The sequence below is a fragment of the Pan paniscus genome, chromosome 21, assembly GCF_029289425.2.
Source record: "Pan paniscus chromosome 21, NHGRI_mPanPan1-v2.0_pri, whole genome shotgun sequence".
In the NCBI taxonomy this organism is placed as follows: domain Eukaryota; kingdom Metazoa; phylum Chordata; class Mammalia; order Primates; family Hominidae; genus Pan; species Pan paniscus.
In genome coordinates this window covers 69,607,713-69,619,909 of record NC_073270.2, presented here as the reverse complement: position 1 = coordinate 69,619,909, position 12,197 = coordinate 69,607,713, and the positions used below count along the sequence as shown (strand labels likewise).

The 12,197-nt window shown below is 56.2% G+C and overlaps 1 protein-coding gene and 1 pseudogene across 7 annotated transcripts in view; one reads left to right on the top strand and one right to left on the bottom strand.

Moving 5' to 3' along the window:
• ZBTB46 (zinc finger and BTB domain containing 46) overlaps positions 1–12,197 on the top strand; it is an 88,676-nt gene that overhangs the window by 20,381 nt on the left and 56,098 nt on the right. Inside the window, exons 1-2 of one of the 7 annotated variants that reach the window (XM_055104594.2) lie at positions 2,829–3,087; positions 3,124–3,278. The exons of 3 other annotated variants lie outside the window; for them this stretch is intronic. The gene's annotated coding sequence lies outside the window, so the exon portion shown is untranslated. Of the gene's footprint in view, positions 1–2,828; positions 3,279–7,638; positions 7,888–12,197 lie in introns of those variants that run through there. 3 more of the 7 variants (XM_063601157.1, XM_055104593.1, XM_034952103.3) reach the window with 3 other exon arrangements.
• Positions 1–12,197, bottom strand: part of LOC129394877 (uncharacterized) — a 36,232-nt pseudogene that overhangs the window by 17,108 nt on the left and 6,927 nt on the right.

The window sequence follows — 12,197 nt, the reverse complement described above, 5'->3', positions numbered from 1 at the left end:
CAGACTCGCCCCTGTGGGCTGGGCGGGGTGGGGCTCATGCCCATTCTGTGGGGTTCTGGGACCCAGACTCGCCTCTGTGGGCTGGGCGGGGTGGGGCTCATGCCCATCCTGTGGGGTTCTGGGACCCAGAGAGGCAGACTCTTCGCCTGCCTGTTGGGTTTGTGAAAAGTCAAAGAGAGTGGAACACGGACGCCGGCTGGTGCTCTCCAGCTCTGCCGCTGGAGCTCCTCGTAGGAGTGACGAAAGAGAAACGTAGATTGCTCTCATGTTCGCGCTCTGTTCTCCTGGGTGCTGATTTCCTGTGGCGTCATTCTACCCTGCATCTGTGCTGGTGGGCACGTTCTCGCGTTTGTGTTTTATCTTTATTTATTTTTTTGTTTTTTGAGACAGAGTCTCACTCTGTTGCCCAGACTGGAGTGCAGTGGCACAATTTTGGCTCACTGTAACGTCTGCCTCCAGTGTTCAAACGATTCTCCTGCCTAGGCCTCCCTAGTAGCTGGGATTATAGGTGCGTGCCACCACGCCCGGCTAATTTTAGTATTTTTAGTAAAGACAGAGTTTCATTATGTTGGCCAGGACGGTCTCAAACTCCTGATCTCATATGATCCACCTGTCTCAGCCTCCCAAAGTGCTAGGATTACATTTGTGTTTTATGAATAAGGACCTTGGTTTGCGAGGGGAAGGGGGGTTTTGGTGCCTATCCTGAGTGTGGTCGGTGTGTGTGAGCTTGTGCAGACATGGCCAGCTGGGCTTTCTGTTCTCATTTCTTCCCGTTAATTTCTGATAAACTTCTAAGCATCCACGTGACTGGCATTTTTAATGTTCCTGGAATTGGGTTTTGCTCAGTTTTAATACTTCATGGTTTTCTGGGCCATCTTCGAATTGTCGAGTGTTTGGGTCTTTTTCTGTTTGTCACTGTTAGCCATAGCAGTGCTTGGAACATCTTGGAACCAATTAGCTTTTTGGGTTATTTCCTTGGGGCAGAGTCTCAGAAGTGGAATTAGTCAAAGAGGCAGAGGCATCTGCAGGCCTCATCCCCACGCTGCAGGCTGCTTCAAGGGCCGCCCCACTCTGGGCCTCCTGTGTCACGGCCACCTTTGTAATTGACATTACGTTAATGTTTGCCAGTTCCATGTATTTAGAGTTTTCTTTTCTTTTCTTTTTTTTTTTTTTTTTTGAGAGAGGGCCTTGCTGTGTCACCCATGCCGGAGTACAGTGGTGCCATCTTGGCTCACTCCAACCTCGACCTCCCGACTCAAGGGATCCTCCCACTTCATCCTCCAGAGTAGCGGGGACTACAGGTGTGCCCCACCATGCCCGGCTAATTTTTTCTATTTTTTGTAGAGATGGGGTCTCACCATGTTGCCCAGGCTGGTCTTGAACTTTTGGGCTCAAGCCATCTGCTCGCCCCGGCTTCCCTCAGCGTTGGGATTTCAGGCATGAGCCACCATTCTGGCCTGGCCTTGAAATCTTTTCTCAGAGTCAAGCACGTGTCTTTTAAGTCCTTTCCAGAAATCTTTAAAATTGTATCATTGAGTTAAGCCACACTGGCCACCACACGGCTAACTTCGTAAAGGAGAAGAGGGGAGAGGAAGGGAGGTCGCGGAGCTTCTGCTGTCTCCCGGGGTCCTCTCCACCTGCTGGGCTCTGGCAGGTTTGCTGAGGACCGCGTGAGGGCGCTGCTGTCTTCTGGGCTCAGGGCTCCTGTGAGCTCCTGAGGCCTGGACCCAGGGGTGGCCTTTGTTGCTCCCTTGGGCATAATATGGGGGGACACAGGCAAGATGTGGGGCCACCACCCCAGCAGGCCTGTGCCGAACCCCAGGACCCCATTCCTGGAATAGACGCGGCCATGAGGACTGGACGCGCTGGGCGTGGCCCACAGCGGGGCCCCCAGGGCTGCGCCCCCAGGGCTGCTGACCTTGCCCCCCTTGGCTCCACCGAGTCTGCACCTTTAGTGCCCACTTCGGCCAAGCCCATGGCGAAGTGCCCCAGGCGCTGCGGTCCCTGCGAAGGGGAACGTGGAAGGCGAACGTGGAGAGCCCCTTGAGTGCCTCTGCAGCACCGGAGCACCGAGCCGCCCTTGCTCAGGCGTCCCTGAGGCCCTGAGTCCTGGCAGCTCCCAAGTCTTACCTCATGAATCATGGAGTTTCCTTTCTTTCTTTTTTTTTTTGAAGCGGAGTCTCGCTCTGCCGCCCGGGCTGCAGTGCAGTGGCGCCATCTCGGCTCACCGCAGGCTCCGCCCCCCGGGTTCCCGCCATTCTCCTGCCTCAGCCTCCCGAGTAGCTGGGACTGCAGGCGCCCCCACCACGCCCGGCTAATTTTTTTTTGTATTTTTTAGTAGAGACGGGGTTTCACCGTGTTAGCCAGGATGGTCTTGATTTCCGGACCTCACCATCCGCCCGCCTCGGCCTCCCAAAGTGCTGGGATTACAGGCGTGAGCCACCGCGCCTGCTGGTTTTATTTCTTAAGGCGGCCTTGGCGCCTGTCCTGGCCGAGCGCTTGACGGAGGAGCGCCTTCTCTGGGGGAGGCTCTGTCCGCCTCCCACCCACGCTGGAGGAGATCGGGTCTCATGGGGAGGCAGGACTCGCTTAGGGGCGGGAGGTCACACTGCCCCGGAGCCCAGGCCCTGCCCTAGGAGGAAGAGCCTGGCTTCCCCCTTCCCTCCCGCCGGGCCCGGGGCTGAGACTCCTTGTGGGTCCGGATGACCCTGTCCGTGACCTCCGCCCTGGCCCCGCTTCCGCCCCACACCCCCCTGAAGCCCCGGGCTCCGTGGCCTCTGCCTTCCGGGCCCTCCCCTGCGCTCAGCCCCCGGGGCAAGGGCTGGGAAGGATGGCTTGACTGGCCTACAGGGTACGGGGGATCCCTGACAGGTTCATCGCTGGGGCCCCATGGGCCCCCCTCCGTCTGTGCCGTGCGGATGTGGAGCTGAGGACTCCTCCATCGAAGGCGGCCGGCGGTGAAATCCAGTAATCTGAGTAGGGTCCTTACCGCGCTGTCCGCGGGGTTTCCTCACTGCTCAGGCGGCTGCTGCTCATCCACGCCACCTCCGTCGGTCCGTTCAGCTTCCGTGAGTGCCCTGTGGGAAGGTCCGTTCAGCTTCCGTGAGTGTCCCCTGTGGGAAGGTCCGTTCAGCTTCCGTGAGTGCCCTGTGGGAAGGTCCGTTCAGCTTCCGTGAGTGTCCCCTGTGGGAAGGTCCGTTCAGCTTCCGTGAATGCCCTGTGGGAAGGTCCGTTCAGCTTCCGTGAGTGTCCCCTGTGGGAAGGTCCGTTCAGCTTCCGTGAGTGTCCCCTGTGGGAAGGGCCTGTGCCGCACAAGGTGGGGACTTGGGCACACGGCCTCGGAGGCCGGACACCGGGCGAGCCCCGCTCTGGGAGTGAGACCCGCTCGGAGGGGGAGCGAGCCCTGAGGCGCCGCCTGTAAACCAGACCCGCTGCCTCACACAGACGGGTGCTTCGCTTGTTTTGGCCTAGTACAGCTTTTAAGCCAAAAGTAACTGGTTAGGGATTCTATCATATTGCTTGATGTAAACAAATGTGGCAAAATGTTAAAAATGGAGTAGCTGAAGGCCGGGCGCGGTGGCTCACACCTGTAGTCCCAACACTTTGGGAGGCTGAGGCGGGCGGATTGCTTGAGGCCAGGAGTTCGAGACCAGCCTGGCCAACATGGTGAAACCCCATTCCTACTAAAAATACAAAAATTAGCCAGGTATGCTGGCGTGCGCCTGTAGTCCGAGATACTGGGGAGGCTGAGGTGGGAGAATCACTTGAACTCGGGAGGTAGAAGTTGCAGTGAGCCAAGATGGCGCCACTGCACTCCAGCCTGGGCGACAGAGTGAGACCAAACTGACGCAAGAAGAAACAGAAAATCTGAATAGACCTATAACAAATAAAGAATCAGTAGTCAAAAAACTTCCAATGAAAGAAAAGTTCAGAAACTTTCACTACAGTTATTGTACTTTTTAGCTTCCAAAAAGAAAAGTCAATTTCAATAAAGAAATTGAATCAATAGTCAATAAACTTCCAACAAAAGAAAAGTCCATCTCTGTCTCTCTCTATATATGTATATGATTGTATATATCACTTCACTGTTGAATTCTATCAAACATTTTAAGAATTAACACCAATCCTGGCCAGGCGTGGTGGCTCATGCCTGTAATCCCAGCACTTTGGGAGGCCGAGGCAGGTGCATCGTGAGGTCAGGAGATCGCGACTATCCTGGCTAACACGGTGAAACCCCATCTCTACTAAAAATACAAAAAATTAGCCGGGTGTGGTGGCGGGCGCTGGTAGTCCCAGCTACTCAGGAGGCTGAGGCAGGAGAATGGCGTGAACCTGGGAGGCGGAGCTTGCAGTGAGCCGAGATGGCGCCACTGCACTCCATCCTGGGCGACAGAGCGAGACTCCATCTCAAAAAACAAAAACAAAACAAAACAAAACAAAATTAGCCGGGCCTGGTGGTGGGCGCCTGTAGTCCCAGCTACATGGGAGGCTGAGGCAGGAGAATCGCTTGAACGTGGGAGGTGGAGGTTTTAGTGAGCCAAGGTCGCACCGTTGCACTCCAGCCTGGGTGACAGAGCCAGACTCCATCTCAAAAAAAGAGAAAGATTCCATCATATTCCTTGAGAGCATAGTGTTGCCTTTATTTTAAGCAGGTATTACAACCTTCTTATTTAGGTTCTATTTTTTTTGAAGTTACCATTTCAGGTCAGAGTTAGCCATAGCAGTATTTCAGATTTAAAATGTACACAAATAGTTTTCTTGCCTTGTTAAGCTGATTAGCTTTCTTTTCTTTTTTTTTTTTTTTTTTTTTTTTTTGACATGGAGTTTCACTGTTGTTGCCTGGGCTGGAGTGCAGTGACATGTTCTCGGCTCACTGCAACCTCTGCCTCTCGGGTTCAAGCGATTTTCCTGCATCAGCCTCCCGAGTAGCTGGGATTACAGGCACCTGTCACCATGCCAGGCTAATTTTTTTTTTTTAACTTTTAGTAGAGACGGGGTTTCACTATGTTGGCCAGGTTGGTCTCGAACTCCTGACCTCAGGTGATCCGCTCGTCTCAGCCTCCCAAAATGCTGAGATTGCAGGCGTGAGCCACCTTTCCCAGCCAGCTGATTAGCTTTCTGAGAAAATTACAATATTTTTAAAAGCTGGGGCCGGGCATGGTGGCTCATGCCTGTAATCCCAGCACTTTGGGAGGCGGAGGCGGGCAGAGCACCTGAGGTCAGGAGTTCGAGACCAACCTGGCCAACATGGTGAAACCCTGTCTGTACTAAAAATACAAAAAAATTATCCGGGTGTGGTGGCACACACCTATAATCCCAGCTACTGGGGAGGCCGAGGCACAAGAATCGCTTGAACCCAGGAGGTGGAGGTTGCAGTGAGCTGAAGGCTTCAGTGAGCCGAGATCGTGCCACTGCCCTCCAGCCTGGGCGACAGAGCGAGACTCCGTCTCAAAAAAAAGGAGAAAAAAAAAAGCTGATGCAGGGCTTTGTGTATTCGTTTCCTGGGGCTGCTGTGAAAGCACCACCTGCTGGGCAGCTCGCGGCAGCAGAGGCGTCTCCTCTCAGTTCCAGAGTCCAGCGCTGGAACTCAGGGTGTCTCAGGGCCATGCTCCCTCTGGAGACTCCAGGCAGGGTCCTTCCTGCCTCTTCCAGCTCCTGGTGGCTCCAGGCATCCTTTGGCTTGTGACTTTGTCACTCCAGTTTCTGCCTGTGGTCACATGACCTTCTCTCCTCCCTGTGTCTTTTTTTTTCCTTTAGAGATGGGGGTCTTGCTCTGTCACTCCAGCTAGAGCACAGTGGTGCAATCGGAGCTCACTGACTGCAGCCTGCAACTCCTGGGCTCAAGTGATCCTGCCGCCTCAGCCTCTCAACGTGCTGCGATTAGAGGTGTGTACCACACTGCCCGGCTGCTGTTAAATTTTACCTTCTATCAGCACTTAGTACGAGACATTTTTGAAATACTGTAAATCAGTATTACAGATTTAATTTTCAAAAGGTACTGTAGGTCGGGCGTGGTGGCTCATGCCTGTAATCCCAGCACTTTGGGAGGCCGAGGTGGGCAGATCACGAGGTCAAGAGATCGAGACCATCCTGGCCAACGTGGTGAAACCCCGTCTCTACTAAAAATACAAAAATTAGCCAGGCATGGTGGTGTGAGCCTGTAATGTCAGCTACTCGGGAGGCTGAGGCAGGAGAATCAATTGAACCCGGGAGGTGGAGGTTGCAGTGAGCTGAGATCGTGTCACTGCACTCCAGCCTGGCAACAGAGCGAGACTCCTTCTGAGAAAAAAAAAAAAAAAAGTCATGTAGGTTTTTTTTGTTGTTATTTTTTTGAGACGGAGTCTCACTATGTTGCCCAGGCTGGAGTGCAATGGTGCCAACTCAGCTCACTGCAACCTCCGCCTCCCAGGTTGTAGCGATTCTCCTGCCTCAGCCTCCCGAGTAGCTGGGACTACAGGCGCCCCCTACCACGCCTGGCTAATTTTTTAAATTTTGGTAGAGACGGGGTTTCACCATGTTGGCCAGGCTGGTCTTGATCTCTTGACCTGGTGATCCACCTGCCTTGGCCTCCCAAAGTGCTGGGATTACAGGCGTGAGCCACCGTGCCCGGCCTGGTACTGTAGTTTTGTTGACCCCAAGTGTATGTGTTGGGCCTGTCCAGCATTGAGATGTGGTCCCTGGGCTGAGAGGAGGGCAGGGCAGTGTCAGGCAGCGAGGTGGCATGTGTGCTGTCAGTGTAAGAACAGTGATGCCCGGGAGGGCTTCCTGGAGGAGGGGGAGGCTGTGTCCATCGGCTGAGAGGGCTCAGGACCGCTGTTGTGATTCATGGCAGGATTCGCCTTTACAGATCTGACCTGTTCCACTGTGTCATCTATAACCCAAATGACAGACTAGGAGCTCAGCTGCCCCGGCCCCCTCCTGGGTGCCCAGAGCACCTTGTGCCCATCTGGAGGCACCCCTGCCACCCTCACACATGGCCCGAGCCAGGCACTGCTCCAGGCTTCCCCTGCGTGTGACTGGTGGGCACCTGGCTGGAGCTGGAGGGATGCTGAGGCCTGGAGCTGCTGAGGTGGGAGTGGAAGCCCCTCCATTCAGGGACCCCACAGCCCACCGAGACCCTGGTGGCTGGGGCTGAGACGGGACAGCGCAGGGCAGTGAGAGGTGTTTGGAAAGGGGAAGCGTGCTGGGCTCTGGCTGGGGACGCCCGACAGAAGGAAGTGACGTTATGTCGGTGCAGTGGCTCACGCCTATCATCCCAGCGCTGTGAGAAGCCAGGGCGGCAGGTTCGTTTAGGAATTCAAGACCAACCTGGGCAACATGACAGAACCCCGTCTCTACAAAACAAAAAAATTAGCCCGTGTGGTGGCGTGTCCCTGTGGTCCCAGCTGCTCAGGAGGCTGATGTGGGAGGATGCCTTGAGCCTGGGAGGTTGAAGCTTCAGTGAGCCGAGATTGCGCCACTGCACTCCAGCCTGGGGGACGGAGTGAGACCCCATTACAAAAACAAAAAGAAGGAAGTGACGGTAGCCAGGTTCGGGAAGGCGGAGGAGGCGGCCTGGGCGTCAGAGCCGGGCTGGAGATGAAGGAACTGAAAGGGGCCAGTGGGCAGGGAGGGGCGGGGCTGGCAGGGCCTCCGACAGAGACCTGGGCAGCCCGGGGCCTGGGCAGCCCGGGGCTGGCAGACATGGCTTTGCATCTTCAGATGGCCACATGGGGGCTGCCATGTGGAAAACCTAAAGTCCTCATCGCCAGCACCCACTTGCTCACTGGAGATGATGTGGATAGTACCGCCGGTCTCGCTGTCGAAAGACGACTCTGCTAACATGTCTTGGAGTGTTTTCTAGTCAGGAGCTCACTTAAAAATTTTGAAATGCGACCACGAACAATGGTAATATGACGTATGTGAAATTTAATTTGTACAACAGTTTCACAGTATTCATGTCTTAACCTTGATTTTTTCAGAAGAAGGTAAACCATGAACGCCTTGGTGTGAGGGGAGGTGCCTGGTTCCTGCTGGCGAGGCGCCCTGGGGGATGGTGCCCACACTGGTCCCTGCCTGGATGGCATCCTGGGGGATGGTGCCCACGCCTGGTTCCTGCTGGTGAGGTGCCCTGGGGGAGCCGGGTTGGTGGGTTTCTTCGCAAGAGTGGGCAGAGCTGCCCAGAAACGTGTTTCCTCCTGTTGGCGTCTGTGGCATCGTGCTCTTTGGTGGTAGAAACGGGGCGTCAGTGACCTGGGGCTGCCATGTCAAAGGGCCACAAAGGGAATGTCGTAAACAACAGACATCTATTCCCTCCACTCCTGGAGGCCGGAGGTCTGAGGTTTGGGCATCAGCCCGCCACGTTCCTGGGAGGGTGCTGGGGGCCTGAGGTTCGGTCGTCGGCCGCGGCGGTTCCTGGGAGGGTGCTGGGGGTCTGAGGTTCGGTTGTCGGCCCACCGCGGTTCCTGGGAGGGTGCTGGGGGTCTGAGGTTCGGTCGTCAGCCGCGGCGGTTCCTGGGAGGGTGCTGGGGGCCTGAGGTTCGGTCGTCGGCCGCAGCGGTTCCTGGGAGGGTGCTGGGGGCCTGAGGTTCGGTCGTCGGCCGCCGTGGTTCCTGGGAGGGTGCTGGGGGCCTGAGGTTCGGTCGTCGGCCGCGGCGGTTCCTGGGAGGGTGCTGGGGGCCTGAGGTTCGGTTGTCGGCCCGCCGCGGTTCCTGGGAGGGTGCTGGGGGCCTGAGGTTCGGTTGTCGGCCCGCCGCGGTTCCTGGGAGGGTGCTGGGGGTCTGAGGTTCGGTTGTCGGCCCGCCGCGGTTCCTGGGAGGGTGCTGGGGGTCTGAGGTTCGGTTGTCGGCCCGCCGCGGTTCCTGGGAGGGTGCTGGGGGTCTGAGGTTCGGTTGTCGGCCCGCCGCGGTTCCTGGGAGGGTGCTGGGGGTCTGAGGTTCGGTTGTCGGCCCGCCGCGGTTCCTGGGAGGGTGCTGGGGGTCTGAGGTTTGGTTGTCGGCCCGCCGCGGTTCCTGGGAGGGTGCTGGGGGTCTGAGGTTTGGTTGTCGGCCCGCCGCGGTTCCTGGGAGGGTGCTGGGGGTCTGCTCCAGGCCTCTCTCCAGCCTCTGCCGGGGCCTCCGCTGCTGCCGCTTCGGGCCAACCTGTGTCCAAATTTCTCCCCCTTTTAAGGGTACTCATCATACTGGATTAGGGGCCCCCAGTAACCTCATTGTTTTTTTTTTGAGAGGGTCTCATTCTGTCACTCAGGCTGGAGTGCAGTGGCGCGATCTCAGCTCACTGCAGCCTCTTTCTCCCGGTTCAAGTGATTCTTGTGCCTCAGCCTCCTGAGTAGCTGGGATTACAGACGTGCGCCACCACACCCGGCTAATATTTGTATTTTTAGTAGAGACGGGAGTTTACCATGTTGGCCAGGCCAGTCTCAACCTCCTGGCCTCAAGCAATCTGCCTGCCTCTGCCTCCCAAAGTGCTGGGATTACAGGTGTGAGCCATCGTGTCCAGCCCCAGCGACCTCATCTTAATTAATTGCATCTGCAACGACCTATTTCCAAATAAGGTGGAATTCTGAAATATGAGGGGTTAGGGCTTCAACATGAATTTGGGAGGCGGGGGCGGGGGGTTCAACCCGTAACAAATGGCAGTGAGGTCCTTGGATAAGCACAGGATTATAGCTGAGGAAGAATATTTTTACAAAAACTAATCCTTTATTGAGGCATAATTTACATGCAGCAAACGGCACTTGTTTAACGAGCATAATTTGATGAGCTCGAACTCTTGGGTGGAGCTGCCGGTGGCTTTGGAGACACAGGCCGTCCCCATTGTGTCTGGAATTGGTAGGTTCTTGGTCTCACTGACTTCAAGAATGAAGCCATGGACTCTTGCGGTGAGTATTACAGTTCTTAAAGGCGGTGTGTCTGGAGTTTGTTCCTTCTGATGTTCAGACGTGTTTGGAGTTTGTTCCTTCTGGTGGGTTTGTGGTCTTGCTGGCTTCAGGAATGAAGCTGCAGACCTTCGCGGTGAGTCTTACAGTTCGTAAAGACAGTGTGGACCCAAAGAGTGAGCAGCAGCAAGATTTATTGCAAAGAGCAAAAGAACAACACTTCCAATGTGTGGAAGGGGACCCCAGCAGGTTACCACTGCTGGTTAGGGCAGCCTGCTCTTATTCCCTTACCTGACCCCACCCACATCTTGCTGATTGGTCCATTTTACAGAGAGCTGATTGGCCTGTTTTAGAGAGAGCTGATTGGCCCATTTTGACAGGGTGCTGATTGGTGCATTGACAATCCCTGAGCTAGACACAAAAGTTCTCCAAGTCTTCACTAGATAGCTAGACACAGAGCACTGATTGGTGCATTCACAAACCTTGAGCTGGATACAGGGCGCTGATTGGTGTGTTCACAAACCTTGAGCCAGATACAGAGTGCTGATTGGTGTATTTACAATCCCTCAGCTAGACATAAAGGTTCTCCAAGTCCCCACCGGATCAGCTAGACACAGAGCACTGATTGGTGCATTTACAAACCTTGAGCTAGATACAGGGTACTGATTGGTGCATTTACAAACCTTGAGCTAGACACAGAGTGCTGATTGGTGTATCTACAATCCCTTAGCTAGACATAAAGGTTCTCCAAGTCCCTACCGGACTCAGGAGTCCAGCTGTCTTCACCGAGTGGATCCCGCACTGGGGCCACAGGTGGAGCTGCCTGCCAGTCCCGCTCCGTGCACCTGCACTCCTCAGCCCTTGGGCAGTTGATGGGACCCGGCGCGGTGGAGCAGGGAGGGGCACTCGTCAGGGAGGCTCTGCAGGAGCCCACTGCAGGGAGGGGGAGGTTCAGGCATGGCGGGCTTCAGGTCCCAAGCCCTGCCCTGAGGGGAGACAGCTAGGGCCGGCGAGAAATCAAGCACAGCGCCGGTGGGCCGGCACTGCTGGCGGACACCCTCCGCAGCTGCCGGCCCGGGTGCTAAGCCCCTCATTGCCCTGGGCCTCTCCGAGTGCGGGGCCGCCAAGCCCACACCCACCCGGAACTCTAGCTGGCCCGCAAGCGCCGCACGCAGCCCCGGTTCCCGCCCACGCCTCTCCCTCCACACCTCCCCGCAGGCTGAGGGAGCTGGCTCTGGCCTTGGCCATCCCAGGAAGGGGCTCCCACGGTGCAGCGGCGGGCTGAAGGGCTCCTCAAGCGCAGCCAGAGTGGGCGCTGAGGCCGAGGAGGCGCCAAGAGTGAGCGAGGGCTGTGAGGGCTTGCCAGCACGCTGTCAACTCTCACCATCACCACAGGAGCTTCCCGCAGCCTCTCCCTCTACCCCAGCCCAGGCAGCCCCCGGCCGGTTGTCTGCCACTGTGGACTCACTTCTGTTGTCTAGAGTTTCCTATAAAGGGAATCACACGCTTTCCTTGGTGACTGTCTTCTCTTACTCAGCGTAACTGTGGGATAATCCGTGTGGCGTGGACGTGACCTGTATAGGGGGACGGAAGGCTGAGCAGGGAGGTGCCCCAGGGTGCCGAGGCCGGGACGGAGCCCAGCAGCCCCTTTTTGTGCCTGAGCTGCCTCTGCAGTTCGGAAGCATCCCGTGTTTACCTGCTCACCTGTTGATGCACATTTGGACATTCGGGTTGTTCCCAAACCTTGGCTGTTCTGAGCGAAGCTGGTGTGAACGTTCACGCGTGAGTCTGTCTGGACAGGTGGTTTTGCTTCTCGGGTAGGTACCGGAGTTGTTGGGTCCTGTGGAGTTCAGCTTTGCTGAACTGTTTTCCACAGCGGCTGCACCGTTCCATGTGCCCTCAGCAGCTGAGCAGGCTCCAGGTGCTCGTGTCCTCGAGGACACATGGTGTGGCCTTGCCTCTTAGTCCTGGCCACTCTCATGGGGGAGCTTGCTGTGGTTCCGGGCGCACTTCCCCGACAGCTGGGGAAGCCTCTGTCCATGTGTGCCTGCTGATGTTTCTTCTTTGTGATGTGTCTGTTCAAAACGTTTTCCTGTTAAAAGATTAGTTTCACCAGGCTACACGTGGTGGCTTGTGCCTGTAATCCCAGCACTTTGGGAGGCTGAGGTGGGAGGATCACTTGAGGCCAGGAGCTCGAGACCAGCCTGGCCAACATGGCGAAACCCTGTCCCTACTAAAATTACAAAAATTAGCTGGGTGTGGTGGCACACACCTGTAATCCCAGCTTCCCTGGGAGGCTGAGGCACAAGAATCGCTTGAACCCAGGAGGTGGAGATTGCTG